This window comes from Dromaius novaehollandiae, chromosome 13 (assembly GCF_036370855.1).
Source record: "Dromaius novaehollandiae isolate bDroNov1 chromosome 13, bDroNov1.hap1, whole genome shotgun sequence".
NCBI lineage: Eukaryota > Metazoa > Chordata > Aves > Casuariiformes > Dromaiidae > Dromaius > Dromaius novaehollandiae.
The window spans coordinates 18,871,391-18,885,027 of record NC_088110.1 but is presented as its reverse complement, the minus strand read 5'-3'; the positions used below and the strand labels follow the sequence as shown (position 1 = coordinate 18,885,027).

At 43.4% G+C, this 13,637-nt stretch overlaps 1 long non-coding RNA gene across 1 annotated transcript in view; it reads left to right on the top strand.

Annotated features, from left to right (window-relative positions):
• LOC112987615 (uncharacterized) overlaps window positions 1-13,637 on the top strand; it is a 701,714-nt gene that overhangs the window by 672,178 nt on the left and 15,899 nt on the right. The window contains exon 9 of the long non-coding RNA XR_010391477.1: window positions 8,699-8,801. This is a non-coding gene — a long non-coding RNA (uncharacterized LOC112987615). The remainder of the gene's footprint in view (window positions 1-8,698; window positions 8,802-13,637) is intronic.

Genomic DNA, 13,637 nt, shown 5'->3' with positions numbered 1-13,637 from the left:
AGCTGTAGAAACGTCTCTCTCCATGTATCAGATATAAATCTTTGAGAAAGAAGTGCACCTTGCAGTGTGCCCGAAGTCCACTGTATTAGCAGACCTGAGTGCAATAGCTGAGAGGTCCTTTCAACCTCTTTTCCTGCGTATTTTTCCCATGAAAGCCAAAAGGGAGAGTATAGGGTATAACCACCATTCCGCAGACCTGAGATTGGGATGCAGCCGGGATATGCGCTTAACCACAGCAATTTAGATTTATTTCTGTAGAAGTAGCTACATGGATAATTTGCAGGTACATTATTTCTTTCCTCCAAGGACCTCAAAGCACTTCACACATTGTTGAGGCTCTGAACACACTTGCACGTGGATAAACTTGATCTTAGAGAGGTTAAGTGATTTACTCAAGGTTGCCCAGTAAATCAGAGGTAGAGTTAGGAAGTGAAAGAGGATCATGACTGCAAATGACATCCTTTAACCTTCGGAGGTGCTACTGTGTGTAAATAAAGGCCTGACCCCACTAGCCTTACTGGTGTGAGCAGTGTCTCAGAAATTCGTGGAATGACTTGCGTGAGAAGAGGGCTGCAGTCCTGGCCTCTCTAGGCCTGTCTCGGCAAAGTGTTTAGCATTTCCCAGGAGGTCCTGTTTGGCTTCACCTCGTGCTGAACTGTCTTCTAGCAACAACAACAACAGCAACAGAAGTCCCAGTTCCGTTTTTTACCTCTAGCACAGTAAAAGTCAAGATCCAGGGCGAGAGCTCGCTCTGTCTGGGTAGGCACTAAGCCACCAGGTCCTGAAGACACTTGGCATCTCTCAGAAATGGGCTCTGAGCTCAGTGCTTTTCTGCTGCACAAGGAAAGGAGAGATTTCATGTCATGGTATAGACCTGGAGATTTCTCAGCTGGTGAAAAACATAGTCCAGATTGCTGTTCAGAGAACATTTGGCTCTATCCCAACTTCAGCAATCGCAAAGACTAATATATAAGAAAGACCACATTAAAAATCTAATGTAAAAATATGTCTTTAATAAAAAGGAAAGGAGGATTCCAAACTCCTTTCTTACTTCTCTGCAGAAAAACGGGTTTCTAGCTACAAGCTACTTTTTGTGAGTTTAAGCCTCTGTGCTGCTTATTCCACGTCCTTAGCAGATTCGAAATAGAGGGACTGAAGATGAGAGAATGACATAGATGGTAAATTATGTAAGTTACATAAACGCACAGCGGCAATGAGCAGATTTCAGAGCTAATGCACAGGGCAGGGGTTTCTCCCGTAAGGAAGAGCGGAGGGAACGCAGCGTCTGAGGGGAGGGAGCTGCCTGCGCCCTGCCGGCGGCGCCGGTGCAGAGACGTGAAACTGCCCCGTGCAGAGACGGTGGAAGCGGCTCCGAAACCTGCAAAAGCAGCAACTCCCCGGAGCGCCAACTGCAGCGATAAGGGGAGCGGGGGAGCATTAACTGTGAGCGAGGATAGTTTGCGGAGGAGGAGAAAAAAAAAAAGAAAGAAAAAAAAGAAACCTTTAACTCTGGAGTTTTTAAAAGTGCCCTTGTTTGTTTTCTTGGCAGAGGAGCGAAGCATTTGGCACCCATCCTTGGACAGTGGCCCGGCTGCAAAAATGCTGGGGTTGGCCCTCCCGGCGCTGTTGCTACGCGGCCGGCCCAATAGCCGGCCAGGGCCCTCCAAACCCCACCCCGCGCCCCGGCCGCGCCAGGCTCCGGCCCGCCGGTATTAAAAGCCTCTCTTCTCCCACTTGCTAATAATAATAATTTTTTAAAAAGCCCGAGAAGTGCCGAGTTTATGCAAGCAAGCCCCCGGCGACTGGGGCCGAGGGCTGGGCAGAGCGGCGCGGCAGAGCAGCGGCTTCCTCCCCGCGCTCTGAGCCCAGCGGCAGCAGCTGCTGCAGATCCTTATCCCGCCTGGCTCCTTCTGGGCTCTGTTTGCACAGCCTAAAGGTAGAGGGCAGAACTGAAGGGGGGGGTTTCCTCCCTCCCCACCTCCCTTTTTCCTTTTTAATAACTTTATCAACTCCGGACGCTGGGATGATTTGTGCGTTTCATACTCTCCCTGCGCTTCTGCTCTCGGTTCGAGTTTGGATACTTTCCATTTCTCAGTTAAAATCCCACCCCCCCCACACACCCCCTCCCGCCCCGGTTGTTTGTGGTTTTGCATGAAAGGGCACTGTTAACTCTTTCGCCGGCCTTTGGAAAGGGCTTTCCTGGCGGAGCCGTCGCCGGCGTTGTGGAGGCGCGAGCGCGCGCCGGCGGTGGGGCCTGCGTGCTGGGCCCTCGGCGGGAGCCCGGCCGCGGCGGGCCTGCACCCACCAGGCCTCGGCGAGCCCTGCCCCGAGCGAGGGAGCCTTTGGGGTCCCCAGTGCGGTCCCTGCGCTGCCCAAAGCCCTGCGTTCACGTACAGGACAGGCCGTTCTGCTGCCTGGCCACGAAGAGGACTGCGTGTGGGCAAAAGCGCACTTTTCCGTGGTCCTAAAATGAGGGGAATGTTCCCGCCTTAGCATGTCTCAGACGGGTAGAGACCTGCTGTGCTCCCCGGCCGCGGAGGGCCCGCGCCGCCCCATGAGGCTGCCAGGGTTTTCCTCCCTCTTTCCTTCCCCGTCCCCTCGCACCCCTGGCTTTTTTGACTCGTTTTTGTGCTTTTTCAGCAAAACGCTGCGTGCAGATCATTTGCGTGTTTGTTTATGTGTGCATTTATTTATGGCCCGTCCCCTTTTTCCTAGGTTTCAGTAGCTAAAAGCGGCCTTCCCGCACCTTTTGGGGAAAGGCTCGCCAGCACGGGGTTTCGCACTTGCCGCGAGGGAAACAGCAGGTCCTTGACATCTCGGAGAGGCATGTACAGCATATAAAGACCTGGTGAAATTTTCACGAGAAGTTGTGAAAACTTCTCCATTTAATAGAGGATTACTTTTCCCTTTTGTCGGTAGATCTGAGCGATTAGGAACTGTCATTTAAACCCTTTTTTCCCTTTCATCACCAGTTGCAACTGCAAAAAGTGGGTATGTTCTCGCTCCTGTGGGGAGAGTGCCCTGTGTGCACATCAGTACACTTGCACGCTTTCCCAGCAAAAGTCCTTGAGCTCTGAGTGAATGCTAGAAACAAAGATGACTTAAATACTTGGCAGCAGCTAAGATAAGTTATCTTTTTCTTTTTAAAAATAACACGTTATGCAAGCAGGTTTTATTACATTTATGGGTATTTATTATTTCCTTCTGTAGACGATAATCTTGTTGGAACCAGTAGGAATGTAAATTTAAAAATTTCATGATATACATGAATTAAATGACAACATTTCTCGTAAAGGTTCTGAAAACACAGAAAAAAAATCCTTCCTATATTTGCACATCCTGTGGTAATTAGCACATGAATATTTTCCATTTTTAGCCTTTGAAAAAAAACAGTTTCATAGCAGTTAAAACAAGTGCATGGTTTTCCAGCTTCCTCCACAGCCTTTTTGTACGATCTTAAATATTTGTATGCACATTTGTACGTATGTGTGTTGTACCTGTTAGTTCAGTTTGAGTAGAAGAAATGGAGAAAACTAAAATACGTATTTTAACCACTACCAGATTCCCTGCAGATAGGATTTTTTTGTACCACCACAGAAAAGCAGCAGCTCTGAGGAAGAACACAGCATGTAATTCTGCATATATCACAGCCCATCCTTACTGCTCTTACCACATCAGCTGAATGGAGAATTAGAAAAACTATGTCCCTGATTCTGTAAAGATTTAAAAGAGGCTTAACTTTAGGCATACAGGTAACTTCAAAGGGAATTAAGTGAAAATTGAAGATGTGAGTAGTTCATGGCAGACGGATGCATTAGAGAGAATGATCTATACACAACTTGATCCAGAAGCTTTGGAATTATGTTAATTGACCTTTGTGAGCTAAACAAAAGCTTATTGGAAATGATGTTCAGAAGCTAAACCGAAGTATCTTTAAAAATAAAGCCCAGTGTAATGGATATTCATGTTACTGAGTATCCACTGACTCGTCTGCAGGTAAAGGGTGAAATCCTGGCGCTGCAGCAGGCAGCAGGAGTATCGCCACCAATTTTCCTGAGGCCAGAATTTTGCCCAAAACATTTACTCTCCTTCTGGCTCTGAGGTTTTTTTATTAGCTCTGACATTGTTTCCTGCACCTATGCTGTCACATCGCATGGGGCGCAAAACCGTTTTAAAGTACACAGCGGACGTGAGCTGCCAAGCACGGCTCATTGATCAAACCACTGAATCCATCGTGACAAAGTTTGATTAGATGTTTGATTCGGGCATTCTGTATAGACACATCTCTTCGTACGTTCACAATTTTGTTGGCACACCTGTTGTGGCCCGCTTTGGAAATTTTGTGCATGTAGCAAATCCTGGTCTAGCGGGGCAAACGAAGCATCGATTTTGTTTCACCACGTCACAGTGAGCTATGTCAACTACTGCGCATCACTTTGTGATCCTGCTAAAGCTGCTCTGACAAAAAGCTACCTCAGCAAGCTGTCATTTTAATGTTTTATCCATTTTCTTTCTGTGTACGTTTGCTCCACATTTCAGCGAAGCCTCATCTGGCCTGCCCACTGCCATAGGCTACGAGTCTGTACTAAAATTCAGTCCCAGACATGTCACATACAATGAAACAGGAAAATTCCACCCAAAACATTCTGCCACCTGAGTGCCCAATTTAGTAGTGAAATTCCCTCCTGATCAGGAAGAGGACAGGATAAGCAAGATGCTGGTGAGTGATACTTGAATACCAGCAAGACTAGACCGCCTGCAGCCAAGAGACTTGTCCCCACTGTCGTTCGCTGCTGGACGCAGCAGTGTCCCATGCAGCAACCGCAACGGCAATCCCTCATCCTTCACCGCTGCTGCCAGAAGCTGGATGCCTGGGTCCATTTATCACTTTAAACTAAACTAAGTAGCTGTATTGTAATACTGCAAATTAGAGGTCTTCTTTATCATAATTTTAAAGCACCTGCGCTTGTTTTATCTTTTAGCTCTTTGTCCTTCTACCTAGTTAAGATTTTTAAGAGCTGATCTAGCTTCCATTAAAATCCAAGAGAAGAATTCCTTTTGTCGTCAAGAGTTATACCTCGAAAAGTCAAAACCTGTGGTGTCTACCATAGCCATCTATGTCTTACAGATAGTAACAAGTCAACCTATAGATTATTCTCCATTGGTGGGGGAGTTTTATTATAATCCCCATTTTACAGGATGAAATCTCTTATTCAGTGAAGTATGTAAGCGTGTGCCAGTTTCAACAGAGCTGGTGGAAACTTTCCAGGATAGACGAAGTTTGCCAAAAAGTGCAATTTGAAGTGGAAAACTCTTCACAAATTCAGGTTGCATGTAATGAAGAGTTTTGTCAGAAAGAAAACCGGGGGAATTTCTTTTCCCAGGAAAGTTTAAATGTTTCATTTCAATGTTTTCAAAATAAACCATGTCATTTTGACCTTTTTTTAAACCAGTTACTTTCTAGAATTAACCTTTTTTTTTTGTTCAGGATTATTTTGGAAGTAATGTGATGAAGGGAATATTAGACTTCTCACTATGAGAGGGAATTGTTAGTGCTTTAAGTTTCATTTTGACATTTTTGAAACAGAGAGTTTTTTCAGCAAGGGCTCAGGGTTTGTTGGTGGTTTAACTTTTGGTTTAAAAAATGTAAACAAAATGGAAATTTCCATTCTAGATCAATCAAAACACCCTGAGATGATCCAAAATGAAACTTTTCAGGGGGTTTTATGGCTGTTGCACCAAAACACGGCATGTTTTGGGAGCAGCTCCGCCTGATTCCTTTCTTCAGTTCTCAGTTCTGCCACCAGGCCGATGGAAGCGCCCACCCAGCTCCGGCTCCGGCAGCCTAACAGCCCTGTCCTTTTCTGTTGACTTCCGTGAAACTATCTGTGCTCGAAGATAACCATGTGGCTTTGCATCTCGCTAAACTCCAGCCTAAGCAAACTACAGAAAGTCAAACTGGGAGAGTCCGGCCGAGTCCAGCGCAGTGCTCCCGCTTCCTGGCTGCCCACTTCGGGGCCCCGAATCCAAGCCCGTTCTGCGTCTGCAGATTTGCCCCCAAACTGTCTCCAATATGCGCCCAGCTGCTGCAAGAAGAGCAGGGGCTGGAAGAGGACTTGTTTCATGCAGCTTTTCAACACCTCTGACCCAAACTGGGAAAGTGCATGAGAGGGGCAAAGAGGAAAGTCATGGGACCTCAGGAATGCCGGGGGTACATTTGAACGAAGATCTGGGCTAGAATTTCAGGTGGTTCTTATACTAGCCAAAAATGTGCTTCTCCCTCTTCCTTTTAATAAATGCCGAGGTGGCTTCAGTCAGTTATCAAGAGCCGGCTCGTCTTTTGTTATGTCAGAATGGCACCTTCAAATAATGCAAAAGAAGTGATAAAATAAATGGAAGTAGGAATAATTTTGCAAAGAGGACCGTAACAGATTGCTCTCGTGAGAGAACAAAGGGAGCCACATAGACGAATGTTTAGAAGTGTACTTCTAAAACGTACAATTACCTTTTAAATTTCAAATTGTGCATGTTAAAAAGAATGATTTTAACCAGCCGAGAGAGCAGGAAACATGATCCAAAGGATGCTTACTACACACCAAAATATGTTCCACCAAACTAAGTTTTATTAACTTCTCCATGTCATGTGATATGTATCTGCAGCTCACTCATACTGCCTTGATTTGTTGCTGTGTGTGACAAGTTATAGTCTGATCTAGCCTGACACGCCATGGTATGCACAGTGCACATATATCATGACGAGACAGTTGAAAACCAAAGACAAAGAGCCCCAAAGAGAGGGCAGACTAGCATGATCCAACAGGGGCCTGCATCTGTCAGGGAGAATATTGGACACGGCGCACCTTCCACTTTCAAGTAAATAAATACTGATTGCGTGCTCCTGCTGGGAGCGAACAAGCTGATCCGATCCACAGTGCTCCCACATACAACTTTGTTTCTTTTCCTCCCTATACTAATTAATGTTCTTCTTACCAGTGTCTTTTTTGTCAATGTACAGTGAAAAACAGAGTGTCGGGACACTTAAGGCGCGTAGCGGTGATAATGATGGAAATGCTTGTTGCTCTTTTTAAACCTTCTGAACAAAGAGATGGGCCCAGCTGCTGCTCTGGTAACATGATGCTTCCACAAGGGAAGGTCTTCTGTTCCTTATTATGTTGGTAACAGCATCAGCAGTCCAAACCAAGGTCTTTGCAGGGAACAGGCAGCTCATGGGGATAATGTAGTTAAGGTATGTTGGAGTCTGCAGCCAACCATGCACAGCTAGCTCCATTCCTCGCCAACTTTGGGTCCACCTTCTGCAGGCACAAAACATTCCTGGCTACAAACAGCGCAGTTTCATTGTCCTTCTGGTGGTAGGGAGGAGTTTTTCATTATCTGGAGGTTCATGGGGACGTTACTGCCCAGTTAAAGCAATGTTATTTACATTCAAATTACTAATGGGTTTGGCAGTGAACAAGTGGCATCTTGTCATTTAGTGAATGAAGGCATTGGTGGGTATGACAGTGAGCTAATATTAAATGGATCTTTATAAAACACCATAAGAAAATACATCATCTTTACCCATTCTGTCTCAGATACACATCTCGGGTATCTCTGGGGTCCTAGAATCCAGAGTTTTGGGGCATATCAGAAATCCGATTTTCACACCTAGACAACTCGCACACACTAACGTAATGCAAGGGCTTTTAAACAGCTGTATTTGGGCCATAAAGGAAAGTAAAAACCAAGGTAAACATGGCAGTAATTTGTAATAAACCCCTCAGAGGCTGGTTTGTGAAGACTCTGATTGTCTGACCAAGCGAAAATTGCCTTCATTTAGGTCTCTTTGGGCTCAACATTGTAAGAGTCTAGCTGTGAAACTGGATAATTCCAGTGATTATTCAAGTTTATCTGAAAGTGTTCTTAAAGCTGTGTCTTTAGTGCTCTACTGCCTTGCTCTGAATAATAGAAAGATGAACTGGGTAAGTGCTGCATCTGGTTAGTGTTTCTACAGACTGTGCAGGATGATCACTCATCCGGAAAGAAGCACTTTCCACCCTACGTGAGCATCGGTGGAAATGCTGAGCATGTTCAGTGCTCGTCTCTTTTTATCACAGAAAAGTGACATTCTCTATGGACCTGCTCCAAAGCCCAATCGTGGCAATGAAAGGACTCCTATTGACTTCAGTGTGACTTGGAGTGGTTCCTGAAAATGGGAACAAAGCAGCAGACTTCATAAATCTTCTGATGTGGTCCTTAAAGCAAGAATTCAGACCCCATGGGGCAAAGGTTTGTGATTAGAAAGATATTTGGCCTCTCTTTCTTCCTGAACTGAACCATTCAGGTCTTACTGAAGTTTCATTCTTTGAGAAAAATCAGATGCCAGCCAGCACAGGGGATAGTTAGTCTGGTAAATGGTACATTATGCCTTGTACTTTTCAGTATGGTGTGAGATTTGATTAAGGCAGTCAGCGACCCTGTACTCAGGACCAGAAGAAAAAAAAGCAAAGAAAAGCAAGTGGAGCCACAGGACTAAAATGTGTTGCTGAGCCGCGAAACAATCGAGGGTGTGGGGGAGAGAGGAATTATCACCGCACTGTTGGCACTGAAGTGGCTTTGAGAGACATTAAACTGTCATAAAGCATGTGCTGGCAGTATTTCATCCTACGTCTTTACCATAATACGGACTCCTTTTTTATAGGGGAGCTCCTTGGTCTGAGAGAAGAGATGCATGTCTGGGACCGCATCCCACCGTCGCAGGCAGTGACAGCCGGCGCTGCTGCTCTCTGCAGGCTATTGCCCAGGTAAGGCTCCTGCCCTCCACAGTGGAGCTGTGAGAAAAAGGGTAGGGGGAGGGTTTTCAAAGGCGTGTTCCTTTGAAAATTAGCAGGAATTGAACCTCTATGTCCCATCTGAACCATTGACAGAAATACCCTTTTGTTTCCTTTCCTAGTGGAAATTAACTTTCCCCTTCTCCCTTCAAAACTGCTGCATGTCCTCCATAACTTAGTGTTGTGCCCAACTATGTTAAAACACATGGGAAGGGAAAGTCTGCTCGCTTTACAGCTTTCTGTCACGACTCTTTCAGCATTTGACTCACAAGTGTAATTTGGCTTTATCACTCCCTAAGTGCAGTGCGGATGAGTGATGTGTAAGGCACATAATGGGAACCATCATGTTGCAGTGCAGAGCCTCTTTTCCACACTGCTCTATATATGTCACTCAACCTTTTAATTTGATTAGAGCATTAATTTGCATGATACTGTTTGTGTTCTTCCACTGGAATATATATATATACTATGAAATGTATGATGTAAGTTAATCCAAAGCTAAGGAGGCCAATAAAAGCTAGTTCCTTAAGGAGGAAGGAAAACACATGCAGCTCAATGGCAGGGAAGCTTGGTGAGAATCCAGAGTCCTGACTCATTGTTAGCCTCAAGAGCGTCCTGACTAGCATCAACGTGTTCTGGAAGCAATGTGATTTTCCTACCGTATTAACGAAAAATAATAAAATGTAATGCTAAAACAATAGGGTGTACCGGAAAATTTCCACTGAGAAATGGTACTTGTGTAACAAGCTTGTGTCAGAATCATTTCCACCCCGTTCGCATAATCTGAGCATATCGCGAAGTCACACAACTTCATGCCCACCGCAGAAATGTGCGCAGCTCTTTTAGGTGCTTGGACTGTTTCTTCAATACCAAATGCTTCAGAAAGCTAGGAAATAGAATACGAAATATATTTCTGTTCATGGGAGCCACCCAGTCAAGAGGGAGCACTAGGAATGTACTGTATATTTACAGAGAAGCGTTTAGCCTTCATGGAAATCAAAAAAAAAATGCCTCAATGGCTTTCTACCCACGTCTCTCCATGACTATAATCTCAAAAATATATATAATTTGGAAGTGATGGCGTCCTGGAAGCTTGGCTAGCGTGAGCTCACAGTTATCTTTTACTTGATCCTGTGAAATAAATTATATGCAGCAAATCCCAACTGCAGATAAATTCTTCTCCATCTGTTTTCCTACAAGAGGAAAAAAAAAGTAAAATTACTTTCATACAACAACTGCACAAGCAAGTCATAAGCTTAAAGACAAAGGAGAAGAAAGTTAGAGTGTTTTTTGGTGTAATGCCAAAGATTTTTAAGATAAAAATTCTCTGAAAGTAACTGCAATAAACCAATGACTGTTAAGCTTAAACAATCCTCAAGTTAAGTTAAATTCAGTTTTACTTAAATATTTATTAGAAGCAAAAGATAATATAAATGCAAGAAAACAGAATCTTTATTTCTTGAACATCGTCTTTTCCCACAAAGTCTCTTAAGCTGAAATGAGGTCATTTGGTTTTTAGTAGCCAGTCCAAGTACAGTGCAAAATGTATTTCAAGGCAGAACTAGAGTTCACATCTCACTAGCAAAGGGGTTAAAAATATAAAACTGCATGAGACAGAAAGCACTCAATGCCTTGGGAAGTGTAGGTTTACCTGTCAGGAACAAAAAAGTTGGTCTGCATCCATTGCGTACAGATAGACTAATCTCAGCAAGGGCTGTACACTAGCAAACAGCTAAAATTCTGATAAAATACAATCAAAACTTAACAGCAAACTTCTCAAATGAGAGTTGTTTTCTTTTTCTTGTAAGGAAAATGTTGCTACATTTGAAAACAAACCAGGTAGAACCTTGCAATTATGTGAATCCATAAAGTTGATATGTAAATCCAAATCTTTACAGTAAAAGTGACAGAAAGTACTTATAGAATTATAATTATAGTTTGTAGGTCACTTAAATGCTTTGCACGGACAGTTAGTAAAGAGTATATGGCCATGCTGTCTGCATAATAGCCTGAATAAATAGTGAAGTTGTAGAAGTAAGGCTAACGAACAGTAAACATTATTAATGGGACATGGAGAGTGTCAGATGCAGAAAGAGCAGAACTTAACCAGTTTTTCATATATTTAGAATGAACAAGTATTGCAAATATTGTATGTGCTTTCATGGCTATATAGGGACCTAGAAAAGCCTGTTTGATAGTTTCTTAAGCCTCTCTTGAAACACAGCATGTTTATTTGTGACTTCATAGGCAGTGAAAACTTTTTCCACTTTTATATTTGTTCTGTTTTTTGGTTCCTGTTAAATGTCTATCAGAAATGCTCTAATCAAAATCCAAAACCCCAAAATGCATAAAGGAAAAGATCCAAATGTCACATGTAACCCTGCACAATCAGCCAATCCATCAGAGCAAAAGCAATCAAGCTGCATCCTTCCCCTCTCAGGAGACTCACATACATCTAATAATAGCCCACCAAGAGCATTTAAAGGAAAGGGAAGAGAGGAGGAGCTTGTGAGTTTTGACCTCATTCTAGAAAACAAACTGTCTCCAAGCACTGCGGTGCAAGGATGGCAGCCACCATGTAAAAGTTCAAATGAAGAATCTGAGTTACACCCAAGATCAGCTGAAGCCTATTGCACCTTTTGGAGCTTGTGTGAACTCTTAAAGGCTCTAACAGCCCCACTCTGCAGCTTCTTCAGTTTTCCTGCTGCCCTTCAACTGTACCTTCTGCACGGTTTCACAGACAGCTTGTTCTGGAGAAGCCATGGGAAAATCAGATCAGGTTTACTTTTAAGCCAGGCATAATCCCCTGCAGCCATGAACAGCACAGAGACTGTACCAGCACCCAGGTGATCTACCCCCAGCCCCCATTCAAGTGCAAAATCCTAACTGTGTTCCTGTGGCAAGTATTTAGGGCACAGCAGCATAGAAAGCACTTGGTTGTCTGATGACAATCTTGCACCGAGGACACCAGCATGAATTTCCCTGGGTTAATTGGAGTGGCAGCCACAGAGTGAGTAGTACTTTGCAGAGGTGAATATTCCCAGTGAGCTGACTGGGACTACTCCTCTGTGCAAAGCAAAATATGTGCCTGATTGCAGGATGAGGAGCTTTGTTATACTTTGTGACCTTAAAATCTAACTTTCACCTATTAGTATTTTATTAATGTGGTTTATTTCTGTGTATGTTTTGCTATAAATGAATGTACTGTTGTGAATCTACTTGAAATTATCTTTTGCAAATGTGTTGGTTTCAATTTGGAAGAAAGTTGTTCATATATGTACTGCTGGGCATTTCTTTTGTTCGTTTTACTTTGTCAGAGGCTGACAGTAGATTAGCTGCAGTTTTAATGTGATTATTCTTGAAATTGCTTAATGGTTAGAGAAATGTGTGGGTGTTCTTTTTATGCATTTTCTTTAAATAGTAAGCGAAAACAATAATGCAAGAATAAAAAATACACTGCAAGATTCTGTTCCTTTTCTGCCATTTTCATCTTTCATTCATCTAATGAGCTTATTTTTGTGCTCTGTCTTTCAGCCCCCACTCTATATTAAAAAGTTCTCCCTAGATTTCATTGATTCTCCTTGCCCACAGTGGCCTCTTTTAATAATTTATTCAATATGTTTATTCTTCTAAAAGTACAGACTGCTAAGAGAGGTTGTGGAATTGTCATCATTGGCTCAAGTAGACACCCATCTATTAGGGATTATTTAAGGATAAGGAAATCAATCCTTCTGTGATTCAAGGGGAGGAGGGGATGGATTAACTGACCTGGTAGAATAGTCCCCTCTAATTCAAATTATTCTGGTTTTTTTTGTTCTAAATTCTTTTTGATCTCAATTTCTTTTTTTTTTTTTTTTTTTTTTTTTTTTTTTTTAGATAATGTTCTCTTGTGTTCGTGTTCTTTGAAAGTACGAAGAATTTGCATGAACCAATTTTTATTAGTTCCCTTGAGAATGCTAAAAACTTCAATTAGGTCACTGTGAAGTCTCTTTTCCAGAGTGAAATTCCTTAATCTTCCTTAATAACTTAAATCTTTGAGAACTGATGTTGTTCTGCAATGCATTTTCCTCAAAAGTAATTATATACCGGCTAAGTTGCTACATAATCGTCAGTGCTGTGTTGTGCTCTGGGTATAATCGGTCCTTGGGCTTTACGGAGCCTATTAGCCCTGCTGGACTCGAAACACATGACAGTCGGTAGCGAGGTGCAGCGTGGGAGATCTGAACTTCCAGTTTCAGAAGGACAACGTTTTCTGTTTACACAGGAACCTCTCGCCATGTAAACTGATACTCTGGCTGTATTTCGTAGGAGATCTGCTCAATGGTAACTTTAGGATTATTTTAACAACGGGTGAGAAAATCCGTAAGCCAGATACGAATTAAAAGGCTGAGGAATGAGGCAAGCTCAGTTCTGTCTGTCTTTCTCTTCGCCTATCTGTTATTATCTGGGTTTGCCCTGGGTTTGTTGTATTTTCCAGTGGACTGCCTCAAACAGTTTGACACTGGAAGTGTTCAAATCCAAAATCCTAGCGTTGATCCCAGCGCAGCAGCAAGTCAGCCTCTCTCAAGCCAGACAAAGATTCCCCTTTGTGGCCGCCCTTTCGCTGTTTCCTCCTTCCCTTGTGTCAGCTTTGGGTTCGTTACAAAACACCTCCTAAGCGTTTCTGGAATTAAGGGAGAAGAGCCATCCAAATCCTCTTGGGAAATGGTGCAACACAGCCGTCCCTGCCGCGTGCCGTGGCGAGCACACCCTCGGTGCGTAGCGGGTAACCCTGCTGCCTCTGCTCTTTCATTTGCCTCCATTTACCAA